The sequence below is a fragment of the Cherax quadricarinatus genome, chromosome 36, assembly GCF_038502225.1.
Source record: "Cherax quadricarinatus isolate ZL_2023a chromosome 36, ASM3850222v1, whole genome shotgun sequence".
Lineage (NCBI taxonomy): Eukaryota > Metazoa > Arthropoda > Malacostraca > Decapoda > Parastacidae > Cherax > Cherax quadricarinatus.
Window position 1 is genome coordinate 15,579,998 of NC_091327.1, and position 23,341 is coordinate 15,603,338.

At 39.9% G+C, this 23,341-nt stretch overlaps 1 protein-coding gene and 1 long non-coding RNA gene across 9 annotated transcripts in view; one reads left to right on the plus strand and one right to left on the minus strand.

The window, feature by feature from the left end:
* LOC128691404 (homeotic protein ultrabithorax-like) overlaps positions 1 to 23,341 on the minus strand; it is a 1,565,881-nt gene that overhangs the window by 931,886 nt on the left and 610,654 nt on the right. The gene's annotated exons all lie outside the window — the stretch shown is intronic.
* LOC128691407 (uncharacterized) overlaps positions 20,797 to 23,341 on the plus strand; it is a 185,741-nt gene continuing 183,196 nt past the window's right edge. The window contains exons 1-2 of the long non-coding RNA XR_008407425.2: positions 20,797 to 21,030; positions 22,264 to 22,671. This is a non-coding gene — a long non-coding RNA (uncharacterized lncRNA). The remainder of the gene's footprint in view (positions 21,031 to 22,263; positions 22,672 to 23,341) is intronic.

A 23,341-nucleotide genomic window follows, 5' to 3' on the forward strand; every position in this document is an offset into this window, starting at 1 on the left:
TATTCGGCACGACATATATATATATATATATATATATATATATATATATATATATATATATATATATATATATATATATATATATATATACATATATATATATATATATATATATATATATATATATATATATATATATATATATATATATATATATATACATATATATATATACATATATATATATATACATATATATATATATATATATATATATATATATATATATATATATATATATATATATATATATATATATATATATATATATATATATATTATACCTACTGTTAGAGTTAGGATGTTCAAGTTCTTCCGTGACCACAGTGTTTAGATGAGTTTCCCGATTCATTTGTTGTCATAGACATAACCTATTTCAGTACAAGTTTACATTAACCGTCTAGCCCCGGTGTTAATCGATAATTTTGGGTGGGCAACGTGGTTAACGAAGCCTACCCTCCCATACACGCTCTCCGGGGGCGGTTGGTGGTGGGATTCAAGAATCTTTAGCTTGTTCATAGACTTCCATGGCCCCGTTGGTCAACTGATTCCCCGTGGTGTACAACAGACTTCTTACCAGAGGTTGCTCAGAGACCTGGTTGGTTCCCCATATTAAATAAAAGCCACCTGGTGTCCAACAGGAGCACTATAGCTGGTTGTTCAGGATTGTTTTCCGGGTATGCCCCCGTTGTTCAACAAAGTCTCCTTAGGGGTGTTGAACATATTTATTTCAGTTTGTTCAAAGACCTTCATAATCTGTTGTTCAACAGGCTCTCACCGTCACGCTTCACTTTATATACTGACTCGAATAAAGTCTCCTCGACCTGACTCATACCTCTCGTACTAATCCGTTTCTGTTCTGCTGCGATATATTTGTTTATATACCAAGATATATTTATTTGCTGGCTTCCCACTATGGAAGGGTGACTCGAAGATGTACTCACTATCGCTTGTTCCCTAGCTGTCTTTCCAGAAGGTCGCAGACATCATTATGTAATACTGAACTGTGACATCTTTAGCCGATTTTAATGTATAGGACTTCCCAGCAACAAATTTCTAATCCGGCTAACTGGAATCCCTAAATTCTCAGATACTATATACATAAACACACGCGTGTTTTTTTTTGCTCCCGTCTTTCTACATGAACAAATCCTCTTCCTCTCGTAGAATTATGCATCTCTAATTTCACCATACGTCTTCCCTATACTACACATTTACACCTCAGACCTTACCTCCCCCTTGACCACACATTGACCACACAGCATCCGTAGGAATAAATACATATACATGCACTACAGTAACTCATGCGTTCAATATATTTTTATCACAGTTGAAAATATTCATCTTTAGCATCGCCAACGGAGTGTAGTGATGCAACCATCATAAATCACTCGACTTTGCCTTAAAAGCATTTGGACTTTGTTCAATAAATCGCTAGACTATCTTATAAGACGCCGCGGGACTCTATCTCATAAGACTTTGCCCAGTAAGTTCAATGCTCCATGCAAAAATAAAGATGTTTATTAGATCCCTTTGATGTTCGAACAATACTTTAGAATCTTTCTTTATATAAATTCTATTTCAGTTTTTTTCTTAACCTTGAAATATTTGTGTTTAATTATTAACTTAAACGCGAAACTGCCTCAAGTTATGCTCGGTAAACTTGATGTGTATAATTAACATTTACGAGCAAATGTAATGTATAAATCATATATTAGCCTGTCAATGTATATATTTCTTTGATTTAGATAGAAAATACAAATTAACATTAGTATCTTTCAATACATACCGTATATTAGCAATATTGAGGCTATCCGGGGATCAAACCCATGTTACTTTGCCCTTAGTGGTTGCAGCGTCGTTGATTTTAGCTGGCTTCCCATGAAGCAGGCTAAAATAACACGGGTTCGATTCCCGGTAAGGCGCAGTATTATTAACTACTTAAAACCCACTTGTTGGTGGACACATTAATACCTGATATATGTAACCGAAAAGGAAAATCAACACTGTCATATTTTTCAGTATATATAAACAAGTAGTTATACAGTATTGTACATTATTTGAAGCATTAAACTCGTAAAGGCTCGATCCTCCGTCAGCTAAGAGTGAAGCAGACACGCTACCTCACTATTTATTGACTGCAACTGCAAATTTCTCGACGTTCAAATATTGTCAAAGGCAAAGGAGGGTTTCATAAATTTTCTTTGCCTTTAACTGGAAAAGGTGTTTCGGGTGGACAAATGTACCTTTTCTTAATGCAGAACTTCTAGTGCTTGTCCATGAAGAACTTCTCCAGCGTGTATTTATATACGTATATGCACATGCATAAATGCATGAAAACTACATACGTATATGCATATACAATACATGGACATACATATGCATATATACACACACACACACACTCACGTCAAGAAATTAGAGGAGGTGCAAAGGTTTGCAACAAGGCTTGTTCCAGAGCTAAGGGAAATGTCGTATGAAGAAAGGTTAAGGGAAATAGGACAGGAGGGTTAGGGGAGACACGATAACGACATACAAAATACTGAGAGGAATTGACAAGGTGGACAAAGACAGGATGTTCCAGAGATTGGACACAGTAACAAGGGGACACAGTTGGAAGCTGAAGACACAGATGAATCACAGATATGTTAGGAAGTATTTCTTCAGCCACAGAGTAGTCAGTAAGTGGAATAGTTTGGGAAGCGATGTAGTGGAGGCAGGATCCATACATAGCTTTAAGCAGAGGTATGATAAAGCTCACGGCTCAGGGAGAGTGACCTAGTAGCGATCAGTGAAGAGGCGGGGCCAGGAGCTCGGACTCGACCCCCGCAACCTCAACTAGGTGAGTACACACACACACACACACACACACACACACAAAAAAAAAAAAAAAAAAAAAAAAAAAATAAAAAAAAAAAAAAAAAAAAAAAAAAAAAAAAACTGGAGGACCAAGCAGGGATAACAGGGAAGGCACTACAATGGATCAGGGAATACTTGTCAGGAAGACAGCAGCGAGTCATGGTACGTGGCGAGGTGTCAGAGTGGGCACCTGTGACCAGCGGGGTCCCGCAGGGGTCAGTCCTAGGACCAGTGCTGTTTCTGGTATTTGTGAACGACATGACGGAAGGAATAGACTCTGAGGAGTCCCTGTTTGCAGATGACGTGAAGTTGATGAGAAGAATTCACTCGATCGAAGACCAGGCAGAACTACAAAGGGATCTGGACAGGCTGCAGACCTGGTCCAGCAATTGGCTCCTGGAGTTCAATCCCACCAAGTGCAAAGTCATGAAGATTGGGGAAGGGCAAAGAAGGCCGCAGACGGAGTACAGTCTAGGGGGTCAGAGACTACAAACCTCACTCAAGGAAAAAGATCTTGGGGTGAGTATAACACCAGGCACATCTCCTTAGGCGCACATCAACCAAATAACTGCTGCAGCATATGGGCGCCTAGCAAACCTCAGAACAGCATTCCGACATCTTAATAAGGAATCATTCAGGACCCTGTACACCGTGTACGTTAGGCCCATATTGGAGTATGCGGCACCAGTTTGGAACCCACACCTAGCCAAGCACGTGAAGAAACTAGAGAAAGTGCAAAGGTTTGCAACAAGACTAGTCCCAGAGCTAAGAGGTATGTCCTACGAGGAGAGGTTAAGGGAAATCAACCTGACGACACTGGAGGACAGGAGAGATAGGGGGGACATGATAACGACATACAAAATACTGAGAGGACAAGGTGGACAAAGACAGGATGTTCCAGAGATTGGACACAGTAACAAGGGGACACAGTTGGAAGCTGAAGACACAGATGAATCACAGGGATGTTAGGAAGTATTTCTTCAGCCACAGAGTAGTCAGTAATTGGAATAGTTTGGGAAGCGATGTAGTGGAGGCAGGATCCATACATAGCTTTAAGCAGAGGTATGATAAAGCTCACGGCTCAGGGAGAGTGACCTAGTAGCGATCAGTGAAGAGGCGGGGCCAGGAGCTCGGACTCGACCCCCGCAACCTCAACTAGGTGAGTACACACACACACATACACACACACACACACACACACACACACACACACACACACACACACACACACACACACACACACACACACTCTCTCATGCTCGAATAAGCTGAAGATATCATATCTATGAACATGATAGTCCATTTCCTCAAAATATCCCATCAGAAAATCTTCCCGAGGCATTGAAATGTGATAAAAAAAGACGACAGCGTCCCCCTTCCCAATGTGGTTGTTGTGGTCGTATCATTTCCTTGTAACGTAGGTTCGAAGCCACAGCCCCAGGCCGTTCATAAAAAGAGATTTCATCAAAAAACAAACATTTCAGAGTAGCATCTCGCTCTGGAAATTCAAATTGTATAAAGCTTATGAGAGTCATCTTTTTGCAGGTGCTATGGGAACACCGTATTTGGTTCCCACAAGTCCTCCCTTCTCTGGGCTGCTCGAAGACGTTCACACAATCTCACAAACGGATTGAGAATCTATCAGATATTACCGTATCGTGCAATACATATCATCGTTTAAGATCCATAATATTTTCCCTTTAATGCTCCGATCTCATCCCCCTTGGAACCCCGATACTTCAACGTGAAAAGCAAATATTTGAAACTGCGTGATATCTCGTTTTATCGAATTCGCGAAAACGTAAAAAGATTAAGGGAGGCAATCAAATTTATAGAATAGTGAGGTGAAGGAATTTGTGCGCTTCTCTGAGAACTCTATAAGATTTCAATGTATTTTGGAAGGTTTCCAGTTCTCCGTCACATATCTTAACTATTTTATTTCAACGTGTTGAATCTGAAAGCCAAAATTAAAGGCTCAGTCCTCGCCATTATAATATCACCGACAAATAATGTGACTTACATCCTGATAGTCCAGCTTTATCGTAAAATTATCGGCACACTTGAAAATTTCATAAACATAATAAGTGTCCACAGCTGAGTATAAAATAGCCGAGCGGAAGGCAGCCTTATCGGGTGATGGATGCGACGGAGGCTTTGTAAAACTGTCTGTGTGGAAGTGGCAAGCATCAGCTACAGCTCCTGGTCCCTACAACTGCGCTACTTGTAAGTAGCAAGCATCAGTTACAGTTCCTGGTCCCTACAACTGTGCTACTTGTAAGTGGAAAACATCTGCTACAGCTCCTGGTCCCTACAACTGCACTACTTTTAAGTGGCAAGCATCAGCTACAGCTCCTGGTCCATACAACTGCACTACTTGTAAGTGATAAGCATCAGCTATAGCTCCTGGTCCCTACAACTGTGCTACTTGTACGTGGAAAGCATCAGCTACAGCTCCTGGTCCCTACAACTGCGCTACTTGTAAGTGGAAAGCATCAGCTACAGCTCCTGGTCCCTACAACTGTGCTACTTGTAAGTGATAAGCATCAGCTATAGCTCCTGGTCCCTACAACTGTGCTACTTGTAAGTGATAAGCATCAGCTATAGCTCCTGGTCCCTACAACTGTGCTACTTGTAAGTGATAAGCATCAGCTATAGCTCCTGGTCCCTACAACTGTGCTACTTGTAAGTGGAAAGCATCAGCTATAGCTCCTGGTCCCTACAACTGTGCTACTTGTAAGTGATAAGCATCAGCTACAGCTCCTGGTCTCTACAACTGTGCTACTTGTAAGTGGAAAGCATCAGCTACAGCTCCTGGTCCCTACAACTGTGCTACTTGTAAGTGGAAAGCATCAGCTACAGCTCCTGGGTGTACATGTGTATACCTTTGTGTTAGTAGGCCTATGCTGATACACAACGATTTTTCTCTCTGCGTGATTGTATCTGCATATACAGTTATACACACATAAATTAGTGCCCCTTGTCTGTGTGATGCTGTAGCAGCACAGTTCGGATTTACGAGATAAATGATGGAATTAAATACAAATAATGGCAACAACAATTATACAGGAGGCCAATTATTTAACATGGATTCAAACAGATAATATTTTCACTGATGCTTAAGGAACTTTAGTAATGAGTGTGTGTGTGTGTGTGTGTTTCACCTAATTGTACTCACCTGTTTATAGTTACAGGGGTCGATCAACAGTTCCTAACCCCGCCTCTTTGCTCATCGCTACTAGGTTCACTCTCACTCCAAAAGCTTTATCGTAATTCTTCTTAAAACTATGTATGGATTCTGCCTCCACTACATCCCTGTCTGTGTGTGTACAAGGACCAGATGATTTAGAATCAACAACTGCATAAATAAACTTCCTCGCTCAAGTTTTCCACGCACGAACCACAACCACAACCACCAGCGCCACCAAGCTAACTCAGACCATACCACCACTACCACCCTCAACAACTCTAGCACTACCGCCAGCACCATCACGCTAGCTGGAACCATCCCACCACCACCACCACCACCACCACCATCAACAGCTTCAGCATCACCGCCAGCACCACCAAGCTATCTGGGACCATCCCACCACCACCATCAACAACTCCAGTATCACCGCCAGCACCACCAAGCTATCTGGGACCATCCCACCACCACCATCAACAACTCCAGCATCACCGCCAGCACCACCAAGCTATCTGGGACCATCCCACCACCACCATCAACAACTCCAGCATCTCCGCCAGCACCACCACGCTAGTTGGGACCATCCCACCACCACTATCAACACCCCAAGCATCACCATTAGCACCACCATTACCATGACCAGAGTCACCACCTCTGGCTAGCTTGGACCACCTGCTCTCTCTCCTCCAGATGGTGAGATGAGTGTATTAACTCGTCCAACTGAAGTTTAGATTATTGGCCAACATGAAGTTCTAATTAAAATTAATTCGTTTAATCTCAATGGTTTGTATTTATGAGTTCGTCGAGTAATCAAACTCGCCGTTATTACCCACTGAAAAAAATATTTCGATCATTTTGCTTTTCAATAAGTACATTAATAAATGACTAACTAAATAAACGATTTTTTTTAGTTCAGTTCAAAAAAATCCCACCGATGAGTTAAATTAAATTTTAGCTCGGCTGAATTGTTTCAAAATCCTTCCGAGCATTTGGGCAATACATTGCAAAACCCCAGCAATTTCCCCCAGAAAATCCAAGCCATATATTTCCTGACCGAAGCCATTACTCTCCGACACCAAAAATGCTCCCCTAAATTTCTGCAGCATGCTTCCAAACCTAATTAAAAGCATTCCGAGGGCGTCAGGGGAGGCCAAAACTCACATTCTTTGCTGATGCTCCAACAAGGACCTAAGTGCTCACTGCTTATGTACCTTATGAATAGGATAAATTTAGGAAGCACTGATAGACTAAAGGAATGGTATGAAATATGGTTATGTATGCATTGTATGTGTTTGTATATGTTTATGTATTTATGTGCATGTAATATATATATATATATATATATATATATATATATATATATATATATATATATATATATATATATATATATATATATGTATGTATGTATGTGTATATATATCCAAACAAATAATATTTCTGTCGTAGATAAAAGAAGTTAGCAAGGCTCCAGATGCTCAAGGGAACTTATTGCGACTCTTAGACCAAGGAAGTATCAGCTGTAAGGTAATATTAATGTTTGGACCCTAGCGCCATCTGTTTTGCATGTTTACGTAAATGTTCTTCTTGGCAGTGTTGTTACATTGGGTGAGAAGTTGATCCGGGTCTTGACGCTCTTAAGCTGTCTGTCGTATGATTTTAATTCTTGATCAGGAAACTCAAAGGGGCGTTGCATTATACGCTCATAAAATACTTGGATATAAAGTTAGTTTGACATAGTTGATTTAAATGGAATAATAATGGACAACCTGATATACGTTTGTTTATTTTCTAGCTCTGTGTATATGTCGAGGTGTGAGTGTTTTGTGTGTGTGTTAATGAGTATACTTGTTCATATTTCTTTCTTGTTGCATCGGTATGGAAATGAGAATTTTCCAAAAATAAGATATCAATATAATAGTGATGATAAAGTACTGAATGTAAGACATTTTTTGAAACATTTATTCATATATTATTCTATGACTGTGATTCAAAGAATGAAACACCATGGATATCTCTCTCCCGTAGTAACAATGTCCACAGCCAAATGCAACCAGTCAAACCTGAGTATCCTGAGAATAGAGACAAAAGAAAAAAGAAAGGGAGAGAAAAGCTAATTTCCACAATTAAAATATCTACTGTTTTATATATATATATATACACACACACACACACACACACACACACACACACACACATATATATATATATATATATGTCGTGCCGAATATGTAAAACTGGTCAATTAGCAAGAACTCATTTAAAATTAAGTCCTTTCTAAAATTTTCTCTTATACGTTTAAAGATTTATTTTTTTCATTAATGTTGATGTAAAAATTTATAATTTTGCACCAAAAGGAACTTAGAAAACTTACCTAACCTTATTATAACAAGAACAATTTATTTCAGCCTAACCCAACTAAATATATTTTAGATTTGTTTACAATAATTTAATACTTAGCAAACACAGTGAAATATATTTTTTTCGTTACGTTCAGAATGATTTTGGCGAAATTATTGCATACACAAATTTTCACTTGTCCTATATGGCAAGATGAGCGTTGCTATTTAAGCCAAGATCGCAAGTTCTGCCTATTCGGCACGACATATATATATATATATGTCGTACCGAATAGGCAGAACTTGCGATCTTGGCTTAAATAGCAACGGTCATCTTGCCATATAGGACAAGTGAAAATTTGTGTATGCAATAATTTCGCCAAAATCATTCTGAACCTAACGAAAAAAATATATTTCTTTGTGTTTGTTTAGTATTAAATTATTGTAAACAAATCTAAAATATATTTAGTTGGGTTAGGCTAAAATAAATTACGCTTGTTATAATAAGGTTAGGTAAGTTTTCTAAGTTCCTTTTGGTGCAAAATTATAAATTTTTACATCAACATTAATGAAAAAAATATATCTTTAAACGTATAAGAGAAAATTTTAGAAAGGACTTAATTTTAAATGAGTTCTTGCTAATTGACCAGTTATACATATTCGGCACGACATATATATATATATATATATATATATATATATATATATATATATATATATATAATATATATTATTTTATTTTTATTAGCACACTGGCCGATTCCCACCAAGGCAGGGTGGCCCGAAAAAGAAAAACTTTCACCATCATTCACTCCATCACTGTCTTGCCAGAAGGGTGCTTTATACTACAGTTTTTAAACTGCAACATTAACACCCCTCCTTCAGAGTGCAGGCACTGTACTTCCCATCTCCAGGACTCAAGTCCGGCCTGCCGGTTTCCCTAAACCCCTTCATAAATGTTACTTTGCTCACACTCCAACAGCACGTCAAGTATTAAAAACCATTCGTCTCCATTCACTCCTATCAAACACGCTCACGCACGCACGCACATAAGTAGTAGGTTGGTAGACAGCAACCACACAGGGAAGTACTACCGTCCTGCCAGATGACTGTGAAACAGAAACCTGTAACTGTTTTGCATGATGGTAGGATTGCTGGTGTCTTTTTCTGTCTCATAAACACGCTAGATAACAGGGATATCTTGCTAATCCAACTTACACTTTGGTCACACTTCACAGACATGCACATGCATATATATATACATACATCTAGGTTTTTCTCCTTTTTCTACATAGCTCTTGTTCTTCTTTATTTCTTCTATTGTCCATGGGGAAGTGGATAAGAATCTTACCTCCGTAAGCCATGCGTGTCGTATGAGGCGACTAAAATGCCGGGAGCAATGGGCTAGTAACCCCTATATATATATATATATATATATATATATATATATATATATATATATATATATATATAATATATATATATATATATATATATATATATATATATATATATATATATATTGTCTGCGTTCAGCATCTGGTGATAATATTTTTATGCGAGTTAATTCACGTATAAAAATTAAGATTTAATTTCAGTTTTCGAGTTACGCAAAACACGCAAATTGAAATTCCACATTAGAATCTAAATTGACAATCATAATCTCTTGAATTCCAAGTAATACAATGTATAACAGCCTCGTTAACGCTTACATTAACGTCTAAAAAGCACTGAAAACATAATATTTAGATCAATCATACACTAATTATATTCTGAAGGTTACCATAATAGAGGAAGCGAGTATGTTAATGATCTCTCTCGTTCGGATTTTAATATGCTTGCCATTGTCTCCATAAAGAAAGAGAGAGAGAGAGAGAGAGAGAGAGAGAGAGAGGAAGACGGCCAGGAGAGAGAAAGAGTTAAATAAGCTGCTTATGTACCTTTGAAAAAGCCTCCACCCCCACACACACACACACACACACACACACACACACACACACACACACACATACACACACACACACACACACACACAAAGCATACATACATATGTGCATAATGCATGTATTTAGGTGCACTAAGTTTAGGATTCAAAAACATATAACCACACAGCAGTATATTTGCGAATGCAGTGTCTGAAGCTTTCACAGAGACTCGCACATAAGACCGCTTTAGCAACGAAAAATAGAACCCTGGGTACAGGAGGAGAGGGACAGGAGAAATAAAGGAAGAAAAAGAAGTGGTGGTAGTGGTAATGCTGGCAGTGGAAGTGATAGTAGAAGTAGTAGTGGTAGTAGAAAATAGAAGAAGCAGTCTTCAGGGTGAATTCAACAAATTCCCACTTTCACGATATGAACATTATCTGGGACGAAATAAATCCTGGCCTTACTGAAACATGCTGGGAAGACAGTTTAAGAAACGTGCGTTAAAACAAGTGTCTTGGGACGACGAATTTATTCACCCTAAGCGTGTGTTCCAAACTCGTACAATTTACAAAAATGAAGAGAAAAAGCAAGATGGAAAGAGTTGTTCCCTCTATAGCTGAAGAAGAAAATTCACTGAGTTTATCAGTGTCTCTCACTCTTGCTCAAGACTCAAGGAAATATCTTTTAGAAACGGAAAACATCATATTCCAGGACCAAAAATCAGTTAATGAAATGAAAATGAAATAAAAACGCAGTTTCTCATATACAAGATCTAGGGCAAAATATTTTGCTCATTAATGAGTTCTTGTTTGAAGGTGATGGAATTTACACTGATTACAACAATTACAACATTTACTGATTACAGCTGCATATTCATCAAAAAAAAGGGAAAAAAATTATTACATTAGTGAAATATCCTATGGTGACTGAATCTGGACACGGGAGTCATCTCACAAACATTTAACATGATGTATCCGAACTCCATAGGTGAGAACACAACTGCAAAAAAAAAAAAGTATGAAACGATAGCACTGACGTCCAACATAATAAAAATCTTTGAAAGAGTTTTTAGAAGACTTATCAGCACATGAAATCTTAACAGTTGCACAGCCCAGGGCAACATGTGTTTACAGCAGGTTGCTCCTGCCTCTTGCAATTGCTGAACCATTACAAGTTCTTGAATGCAGTGGGTGACAAACAAAATGCACATTTTATTTTATTTTATTAACACATCGGTCGTTTCCCACCAAGGTAGAGAGTCCCAAAAAATAAAGAAAAACTCTCATCATTCACTCCATCATTGTCTTGCCAGAGGCGCGCTTACACTTTAGTTATAGAACTGCAACATTAACACCCCTCCTTCAGAGTGCAGACACTGTACTTCCCATCTCCAGGACTCAACTCCGGCCTGCCGGTTTTCCTGAATCCCTGCATATTACCTTGCTCACACTCCAACAGTACGTAAAGTCCTAAAAACCATTTGTCTCCATTCGCTCCTATCTAACAAGCTCACGCATACTTGCTTGAAGCCCAAGCCCCTCGCACACAAAACCTCCTTTACCCAGTCCCTCCAACTTTTCCTAGGCCGACCTCTACCCTGCCTTCCCACCACTACAGATTTACACACACTCCGAGTCATTCTATTTCGTTCCATCCTCTCTACATGTCCGAAACACCTCAATAACCCCACCTCAGCCCTCTGGATAATAGTTTTCGTAATCCTGCACCTCCTAATCTCCAAACTACGGATTCTCTGCATTATATTCACCACATATTGCCCTCAGACACGACATCTCCACTGCCTCCTGCCTTCTCCTTGTTGCAATATTCACCATGGATGCTTCACACCCATATAAGAGCATTGGTGTAACTATAATCTCATACATTTCCCTCTTTGCTTCCATGGACAAAGTTCTTTGTCTCCACAAACTCCTCAGTGCACCACTCACTTTTTTCCCCCTCGTCAATTCTATGATTCACCTCATCTTTCATAGACCCATCTGCTGACACGTCCAATCCCAAATATCTGAATACCTGCACCTCCTCCATACTCTCTCCCTCCAATCTGATATCCAATCTTTCGATACGTAATTTTATTATCCTCATCACCTTACTCTTTCCTACATTCACATTTAATTTCCTTCTTTTATGTACCCTACCACATATATTATATAAAGATTTGGAAAAATTGAAGAATTAAATAATAAAAACAAGCAATAAACTCAAAACCACTCCAATAGAATTGAAGAAAAATGTCATAATCTTATGACTGATAATATCAGAAAATCTTATGTTCAGTGATGTCAACATTGTTGCTTTCACAATCACAGGGAAGCTGGAAAGTTGAATAATAAAGCCCTTCAAAGCAGGAAACGTCAGGTCAGTGATGATCTTCTAAGTCATTTGTTGCCTTTACATTGAAATATTATTGCACACTAAAAGCTCCTTTTAAGGCAGGCAAAACCGCAGAAATGGAAGCACAGAGAATCTTCATTACTCGAATAAATTCAGTCAAGCACCTATATTCTTGGGAACGTCTGAATTCCTTTTAACTGTACTTCCTGCACTGTAGGTGAGGAAGATGCATCATAATTTACACCTGGAAATTTCTGGAGGGATTAGTCCCATATCTGTACCTCGAAATTATTACCAACGAGAGGCAAACAGTGCATAATATTTTCAGTTAAAATGAATGGATGCACTGAGATATGCCGCAATAAGTGTAAAGGGTTCAAGGCTTTTCAGCACCCTCCCTTCGTTCTTAAGGGAAATTACCAAAGGCCTCTTTTTGTCTTCAAGAGGGAACTAGGCGAGTCCCCATTCTTGGAATATACCTGAAAGGATTTTCGGGGGTCAACGCTCCCGCTGCCCGGTCCATGACCAGGCCTCGTTTCTGCTAGAGTTCTGCTGGTTTCTCATCAGCCGGGCTGTCGTGCTGATCTTGGACTGTGTGCTACTAGTACCATACCTTTGTTGATAAGGCAGTCAATCAAAAGACTGGGCAACGGGGGCGGTGAGCCCCGGGACATAGATACACACAAACACACAGTGAAGAGGCGGGGCCAGGAGCTATGAATCTACCCATGCAACCACAACTAGGTGAATACAGTTTAGGTGACATGAATACACACACACACACACACACACACACACACATATACACACTGACAACACTGGAGGACAGGAGGGATAGGGGGCACATGATAACAACATATAAAATACTGAGAGCAACTGACAAAGTGGATACGGACAAAATGTTTCAGAGATGGAGCACAGCAACAATTTGTCACAACTGGAAGTTGAAGACTCAGGCGAGTCACAGGGATGTTAGGAAGTATTTCTTCAGTCACAGAGTTGTCAGGAAGTGGAACAATCTGGAGAGTGATGTAGCGGTGGCAGCATCCATACATAGCTTTAAGAAGAGGTACGATTAAACTCATGAAGCTGAGTGTGGTCCTAGCAGGCAGCGACCAGCGAAGAGGCAGGGCCAGGAGCTATGAATCGATCCCTGTAACCACAAATAAGTTAGTACAAATAGGACAGTACACACACACACACACACACACACACACACACACACACACACACACACACACACACACACACACACACATACACACACACACACACTACATACGCGGGGCAAGAAGAACAAATCGCATGTGTGTCTCCCATAAAGATCACATTTTTATTCCTCGTTACTATCAAAAGCTCGAGGAACTAAGTGAATAAACGCCTGTTACCGTCTGCAGCCAAAATACTTCACCTCAATACACCCGCGCGACTTCTTTCAGCTGGTCCTGAGGCTATCCACAGCAGTACTGGCTGAGATAATCCACACGCTGCACTTGCTGTATTTAAGACTAATTACCGCTGTACTAGTTATCAGTCATTGTGCTAACTAGCTGCTTGTGGCTGACACACGAAGCACGGTACAGAATTTTGCTCGTCAAGAACAACACCTGACAGCCACATAGGACTTCTCTCTCCTATATGCGGGTTTCAGTATTGTTCCAGACACGGTATTGTGCCTTTATTTTTTTTTGTTCTTCAGGATTATTATTATTACAATCATAGCTAAGCGCTAAACCCACTATGGTCACACAACAGTCACATAGGATACAGTATATTCTGCCTGATGCTGGTTTCTCTTATTTATAGAAAACCGTCGGAGCCAGAATGTGGGAATGTGGACTGAAAGTGAGTGTAGCACCGGTAGCTGTGAGCAGCAACTCTCAAGCGTGACAGCTAGGCTGAGATGACCTAGGCTCAGATGAACTAGGCTCAGATGAACTCAAGTAGGTTATTGATCACCTGGGAGCTTGAGAAAACCTGTTGTTGTGAGACAACGTTTTCTGAATAAAACTTCCAGTTGCTAATTTTGTGTCTGTCATCTGTAACTCATTGGCATTCCCATAAAATCTTTTGCTACGTTCGAGTTTACCTTTTCAGCTTTATTTAACCAGTACTGAAGAATTTTCAGAGCTCGCATGTGAAAGAAAGAAAAAAAGAATAAAGTGACTGATAAACCTGCAAGATTAGATCTGTTTTTTACTCAAAATGAATATGACATACAAGAAATTATTTGTGAGGTACCACAAGTTCCTCACAAATAGTTCCAATTTCTGAGCTCCTGGTGGAAATGAAAATGAATACAGAAAGAGAGGAAGTGAGTAACAACAAAAGGGACTACAGAAAGAAGAACAGTGACGGAATGAGAAAGGTTCTGAGGGAAGTTCATTGGAAGCAGAGCTGAAGGACAAAGCTGTACAGGAAACGATGAAGGTAATAGAGTTATAGTGCCAAGAAACAAGGAAAAATTCATCTCAATTATGGGGAAAAAACAAGGAAAACAGAGATCAGATTATTTAATAAGGAATGCAGAGAGACTAGTGTAAGTGCAAGAGAGAGATAAGCAGGAAATCAAGAAACGAATACACAAGAACAAGAAGGGAAACTGAAAAACTGAAACAAAGTTATTCTACAACAATATAAAAACAACAGACTGTTAAAAACCAAGTGACGAGAATGAAAAAGGGATAGAAGAGACAGAGACATGGAAATATGTGATGAACTTAGCAAAAGAATCAAAGAGGTCTTCACAGTAGTGATGATATTAAGAGAAGAGTAAATAATGAACTTGAATGCTATAGGAATGCAGTTACAAGCCTGAGTAGATCTATCATCCACTATGATGACATAAACGTTTAGAAGTACGCTTATGGAACAACCTGCAATGTAAGCACACTGATGCTGTAGTAGCCAGGCTTAGGCTTGGTTATAAGTTCCTCTGGCAGTTTGGCAGACACACAGATGACAGCCCAAATACAAAGTATGTGGCCAACCCTATGGTCACTTTCTTTGGACACTACGTGCTTTATTGTCCACTTATTGATGAATATAGAGATAGGCAGTATAATAACCTATTTGAAGAGACTTACAACATACACACTCTGAAGAGGAATTGATAGAGCAGATAGGGACAGACAGTTTGAATTATGAGGACCGGATCAAGGATGCACAGGTGGATGTTGGAGATACAGATTAGTCATGAGAAGTAAGAAAGCATTTCGTTACTCTCAGGGTAGACTGAAAACGGAATTGCATAGTTGAGGCAGTTGTGGTAGCAGACTCAATACACAACTTCAGAATTACATAAGTCAAAAGAAGTCCGCAAACAACTCGGCGAGTAAAAAATTCAATGGGAATACACACACACACACACACACACACACACACACACACACACACACACACACACACACACACACAAACACAAACACACACACACAAACAGTCCACTTAGCACACCTCCCACAGTCTCGTCTCTCCATCACACAACATCCACCATCACCCCAGTAGAGTAGTCATGAGTAATTCCCCTGACACATATGGCCTCTTTAGTGTCACTGAATTCGCCTCCTCGCGCCATGAAGATGGTGGGACGCCGGGGCTAACTCCTCGCCTCCTTCCTGACACCTTTATAGCACTCATTTGAGACGTTCTGAATTACTGTACAGGAGGACCGTGTCTCTGTATGCAATATGTATTTGCTCTCTCTCACCAGTAATACTTTATATATATATATATATATATATATATATATATATATATATATATAGCACACAAGATTTAAGAGATACATTGTTGATATAAAGGTGGCATATACGGTACATGTTGTTACGTGTGTATCACCGATTATAAGGCGAAAATCTCATCCAGCTCCTCAGAGCTGGGGCGTGTGCCCAAAATGCAGCATGCATTACCCCTTTGAACAGCCGCACTGAGCCGCTGGAACAGAAAACTAGCTGCCCTGGGATCCCTAGTTACCCTGATGAGTCTTTTTCCCAACTCCTTAAGGAAATTAGATGCACTCTTTCCCCATGAGCCAAGGGTCTCTGAGCCTATGGGAACAAACATATAATGATGGGCAAGTCATATATATATATATATACTTGTGTGTGTGAGTATAATAGTATTTTATTGTTTTAAGATATATTCTTAACTGAAAAGAGAGCTCTGCCAGATAAAATTATGCCCCTTGCTTATATCATCACACTTAAACTAATCTCTTTCATTAATGACACTCTAGACGCACAAAAATAACATAATTACCGACTGCTGACAGTAAAACATTTTTATGAATATTAAGAGAATTAGACTCCACGTTATAGTTACGATAACTTTGAATCTACCGTCTTTATATATCAGAATTTTTTCAAACCAATAGAAAATATTTAAAAAAGAAGAATGCACAAAAAATAACTTTCTCTCTGAATGCAAATAATAAGATTCTCTTGAAATGCAAATATTAAGCATCTCTTTGAGCGGTCGAGCTCTGGCTCTGCCCCTAGGAGTTTAGAAAATTATGAATCAGGTTGCCTTGATGCCCAAGGGCTCCTCATCCATGAACAGGAGCTGCCCTTCCAGTGCTTTGCATCCAGGATAAATGACCTCCAGGCTACGTATTTAACGGTTTAAATGAATGTATTAATCCTAATCTTACCGCTCCTTCTCAACAATCATTTTCGCAACAATCACCTTTATTGATCATTTTCGCAACAATCATCACCTTTTTTGATAATTTTCGCAACAATCATCACCTTTATTGTTCATTTCACAGAAATCATTTATAGGCATCAAACTGGAGACAAAAAAAATTACACAATATATTTTTGTCATGACAAGCCTTCATTCATCACTTAACAATCCTATTGTATTTATTTATTTTTTAATGACTAAAGAGAATAGACAAAAAAAGATTTAAGATATGCATCTGTAACTTGGTAATAATAATAATAATAATAATAATAATAATAATAATAATAATAATAATAATAATAATAATAATAATATTGTTGTAGAAGAAGTAGCAGTGATAAATTTAATAATAAAATAATAACAGTATTTGTTATTATTATTATTATTATTACCACTACAGTTACTAATATTACTACTGCAACTAATAATAATACCAATAATGGTAAAAGTAAAAATAGTTATAATAATGACTGCTATAAATACAAGAAGCAAAAGAAGCAAAAACAGAATAATTAAATAATAATAATAATAATAATAATAATAATAATAATAATAATAATAATAATAAAACAATAATAATAAAAGTAATAATAATAATAACAATAATAATAATAATAATAATAATAATAATACTAATAATAATAATAATAATAGAAATAATAACACAGGAAATAATAATAAGTATTATATAGAAAAAGTAATTATAATGAATGAAAAAGAGCAATTAAAATATCTGATTTATTTTACTATCATCGGCGCCTCTCTGGGATAGACATTAAATTTCGTCACAACATCGCCATTTCGTTTAAACCAAAATATTCGCTCTACAATTTAAATTTGTAATAATATTCCGCTGACTCAGAACGAAATAAATGAAACAGGCGAGACAAAAATATATCATAATGTACACATGGGAAATACTAGAGGGATTAACTTCAAATCTGCACACTGAAATCTATGCTTATGAGGGTGATAGGGATGTAATTCTCACACTTAAAATTTAACCCACCACGTTGAGGGGGTCATAGAAGTTACCAATATTCTCACAGACTCAGAGCTATTCCTGATCTGCCGGCCTGAAGTACCCATATCAGATTCCGTGCCGCCAGCACCAACAGTCTGGCTGACCTTGTCGTAAGCCATAAATTCACTTCTGAGACCGGGCAGCTTGGGAAAATGGGGGGGCGGAGAGAGTAGGCTATCATGAGGAAGTTAATAGGTAGGACTATGTCAGCTCTGCACAGGAGTCAGGGGCCTGGAGCTAAGTTCCAACCAATCGGGTGTGAGGTAGTACGCACACATGCGCACACAGAGTAATACAGTGGAGGCAAGATCCATACATAGCTTTAAGAAGAGGTACGATAAAGCTCTTGGAGCAGGGGCAGAGTGGACCTAATAGCGATCAGCGAAGAAGCAGGGCCAGGAGCCGTGACGCGACCCCTGCATCCACTAATAGGTGAGTACAAACACACACACACACACACACACACACACACACACACACACACACACACACATACACACACACACACACACACACATACACACACTTTCCTCTTGTTCTTGTTCCTCTTCCCCTCCTCCACTCTTCCGGCTGGTGGTCGTCTCCTGCGATATCCCCAGCTAGTCTCTTGTATGTCCTGAGACCTATGGTGAGGCTCATAAGGTGGCCCCAAGCCCCATAAACGCCACGGTCATGAGTTCGCAGAGAGTCTATCCGACGGCGAGGTCGTAGCCGAGCCGTTCAGTGTCAGCTGATACCGGTTCTCACTATTGTAAAGTCGTCACCTTCACTCGATTCGATTTGGCGTAAGTAGCATTATGTTTTGGGTGTTTTTTCCCCGCATTTTTTCTGTTTTTGCTCTTTTTTTTCTGTGTGGGTGAAGAGAGAAGTTTTGTTTTTATTGGGCTGCTGCTGCTGCTGCTGCTGCTGCTGCTGCTGCTGCTGCTGCTACTGATGTTGTTGCTGCTGCTGCTTCTGCTACTGATGCTGCTGCTGCTGCTGATGTTGACGATACTGTTCCTGCTTCTGATACTATCTGCCCTTGTGTTGTTACTATTGCTGCTGTTGCTTGCTTCTGGTGCCGGTGTTTTCTCGGAGATGCATGGTGTGACCTTGCTTATATTTGCGCCGTTTCTTAAAGTTTCGGACTGTCTTTTTTTTTTAACGTCCCATCTTCTTATCTTATAATGAGATCCCTAATTAATCACTTGACATTCACTGATTGGTGGGTAGCAGTAAATCGCATGCGAGGCGTGTCCTTCACGACACACTATCGCTGACTCTCGATTGGTCATAAATATGTCGCCAATCGCCTCTGAACCACAGCGGCTGGCGGTAGATTCACTCACTGCCTTTCTCGAATCAAAATGTCATTCCCAGTACTCCCGATTACTCGTAATAATCCCCCATGTTGGAAGATAAGGTAAAGTTTTAATTTGCATAAAGCAACTTCGCTTATTACATCCTCCTAATTAGAATGCGCTGGTCCATCCATCCGATATATGACATTCCGGGTCATTACTGCACCCATAACCATTACATTTATCAAGCAAGCCTTGTAATCCTCGCAAAAAAAGCTCTTCTTTTACGTCTTAATTAGCCAACAATTAAATTTTCATAAGCTTTTTCCTAACCTCGGTCATCGCGGATAATTTTACAGCATCATAAAATTATCAATGTCAGCCTTATCGCCTATTGGCTTAAGAGCCCAATTCCTATCGTAGCTCTTAGACTGTGAAGCGCTTTAAGGCCCGTGGGGGGAAGATGAACGTAATGATAGAGACGGCCAAACGATGCATAAAAGTCAAAATAATTATGGGACAATAATGACGGTACTTCGTAACTCGGTATTTCAACACATCGTCTGGCGCAGCGCGTGCGAAGTGTCCAAACCCAACTTTATGGCGATCCTGCCACGTTTAGAGCTTGTATTACCGCTAACTTTTAATTTTATGACCAATAAAAGACAAATGCACTGCCCGTAAAAGCTACTCCGCCTACCTCTCGCGTACACACACTTACACAAACCTACGTACACACAGACACATACACATCCTGTCTTGGGACACAATTTTATCACTCAGTTTTACAACCTCCAGGTTTTCATTCGCTTGTCACTCGTCGGAGGGTGAGTGTCTGCCTGTGTGCGTCTCTCCTCACGCGGGCCTCTCAGGAAAACACACGGAATATTTCCAAGTATCTCGTGTCGTAAATCGGAATCAGGCCGCTAGAAAAAAGGGCGGTGGGGAGCGAAGAACAGAGGAAGAAAGGGAGACGGAATGAGCTGCAAGTAGCTAGAAAATTTCAGGGCTTCATATTTTTTGAAGCCCATAGGAGGAAGAGGAAGATTGCTGCTATTGTGCTTCAGGCATGTGAAAAAGCACCAGCGGAGGAAGGAGCTTACTGCTCTGATGCTTCATAGCAAGAACAGGAAAAAGAAGATTTTTTTCTTCATTGCTTCAGGCCTATGAGGAAGAGCAGGAAGAGGATGGGGAGGAAATAGAAGAAGAGGCGGAGGATGAGGAGGAGGAGGAAGAGGAGGAGGAGGAGGAGGAGGAAAAGGAGGGGGAGGAGGATGAGAACTGTTTTGCTGGTGCTTCAGATCTGTGTGGAAGAGCAGCCGGAGATGTTGAACTTGCAACGTTGCTCTTTGCTCCCACCCGGGTGTAAAGAGTGCAGGTATTGTCTTGCGATGTTTACGACGCGTTGTGGGGCCTCTACGTCGCGCGGTGCGGACTGTTGGGTTATCTCTGTCCAAAAACTCTTGTATGTCATAGCAGCAGCTTGCGCCACCCACCTTCTTCCTGGTCCACGTCTCCCAAGACGCCGCCCACGAATATTTGTAACAATGTTGGTGCTCACATCAAGTGCATTGTGTGATGGAGAGTCGCCGCTAGTGATGGGTTGCTCTAACTAAATCTAACCCTGGGAATGTTAGTGAAATTATTTATCCACTCGCGCTGTATGTTAGGATGCTGGTGATGTTAACAACAGATTTAAGTGACACTTTAACGATAAATGGTGTTCACCAGTGTGCAGAGCCGATACCGACTGGTGATAGTTGGTCGTTACATTTATATATTGCAATAATCACTTTACTTGGATTTAGAAAACTTATCTATACTAAATTGGATGAGAGAAAGTCGAGTACAGTTCACGCCGTATTCCGTACACATTCGTAATGACCCTTCGTGCATATCATTTGTTATAAACAGACGGAAATACCCACCACCGGCAGGTATTCACTGTCATGGCCTCCCATATTCTAAGACTCAAACAGCTGATTCATGGAGACAGCCTCCGGCTTGAGAAGTATGGCTGGTTGAAGGGTGCGTGGTTGACTTCAGCCGTAGAGAAGCCTGAACGAGCAAACGCTCGACACAGGATTGCTGAAGCCCAATAAATTATTCAAAACCAGCAAGGTAACATTACAATGATCGCCATTAAGTTTAGCAGTGGAGGGCAGCTAGACTGCTTCCCACCGCTCGCCTCCCTCCCGCGGTATCCAATATGGCAGCGGGGAGAGCCGACGCCATTTCGTTAATGTAGCGGCGACAGTCAAAATGTTTTTCCTCTCTTTACACTTTTGCTTTTCCCTGCCCTTGTGGTTATATTAAACCATCACACATGATCGTTGAGGCACAGACTGTCTTCTCTTTGAATTAGATCGTCTCAAACTGGAGGATGTACGGTGGAAAAACATGTGAGCGGTAACAATTTTGCGGCGAGAAGTAAACAGCAACCACAGCAAATAAGCGTTTTAAAGCGATTTCAGCTCTTTATCAATATTCCAAACACATAATACAATGCACAACTGCTTTAATTATTTTCCTATTATATAACTGCCCAATAAATAAGATTGAACATACCTTGTATTAGCGTCTATGTCTAAGACAGTGACTTCCTCTGCAGGCTGGACGCCGTGATGGCAGCTGGCTAGCGGCCGCGCCTGCCGCCATCTCCGGGAACGCACAATGGCATCACCGGACTCTTTTAACTCTCATATTAAGCATATTCTACCCTTAATTATTCTTGATAATACGCGGAGATAATGGCCGAGCGAAGTTACATCTGTTAAGAAGATTTTGGTCCTCCAAGAAGGCGAGATTTAATGATTATACTTGAAGAAAGGTTTTAACATGAAGCAACACGGCAACACCAGCGCGCGGGAGAAACCAGTTTGCCGACGCCATTTTGAAGTCGTGCGCTCGATACAAGAAATGAAGAAGATAACGGCATAAAGATACAAGATAGTGTGGAAATTAATTCGTCGGATTATCAGGAGGAGTTTGTTATACAACAGGGAATGTGTGCGATAAGGTAAGGTCCCTATGGGAAGCAAGTTACGGATATATGAGCGGCCATCTCTTCCACATTGCGAGTGTAATCATTAAACTGAGACGTGAGGACTCAACTCGCACATATATCAAGCAGTATATTAATCAGGATTCGAAGGTGCATATTCAGGTACGATAAAATTCTTAGCCTGTAGCTCCTTGTCACCTGGGCTCCAAGCGGCTAAGGCCATTTAATGGACATTGATGTACAAGCTAAGCTGGAAATGTGCAAAAAAAAAAAAAAAAAAAGGCTGTTAATGATATAGCGTTGGGATGCACACATAGATCATCAGCGGGCATAATGGAGGGTGCGGGCATAATGGAGAGTCCGGGCATAATGCCTTAAACCAGGGAAGAAGAAATGGTGTAATTTATAACTTGTCTGTTTATCATCTTGAGACCACAATTTTCATAAGTTATGTAGTATCATTATCCCTGGTATTGTTTATAATGGTTACTTAATGATGTTCAAGACATATATTAAAAATTGTGTGCTAGAGGAAATATTTGTGGATATTATTGAATTGCATTCGAAGCTCGGTAGCACAGAGAAAGACAAATAAATATTACCAACAGCATAAGTAAAATTTCCGTGTCAGTAATATTCATAAACAGGACGGCATTACTCAGGATTAAAGCCACGGGTTTGTTGC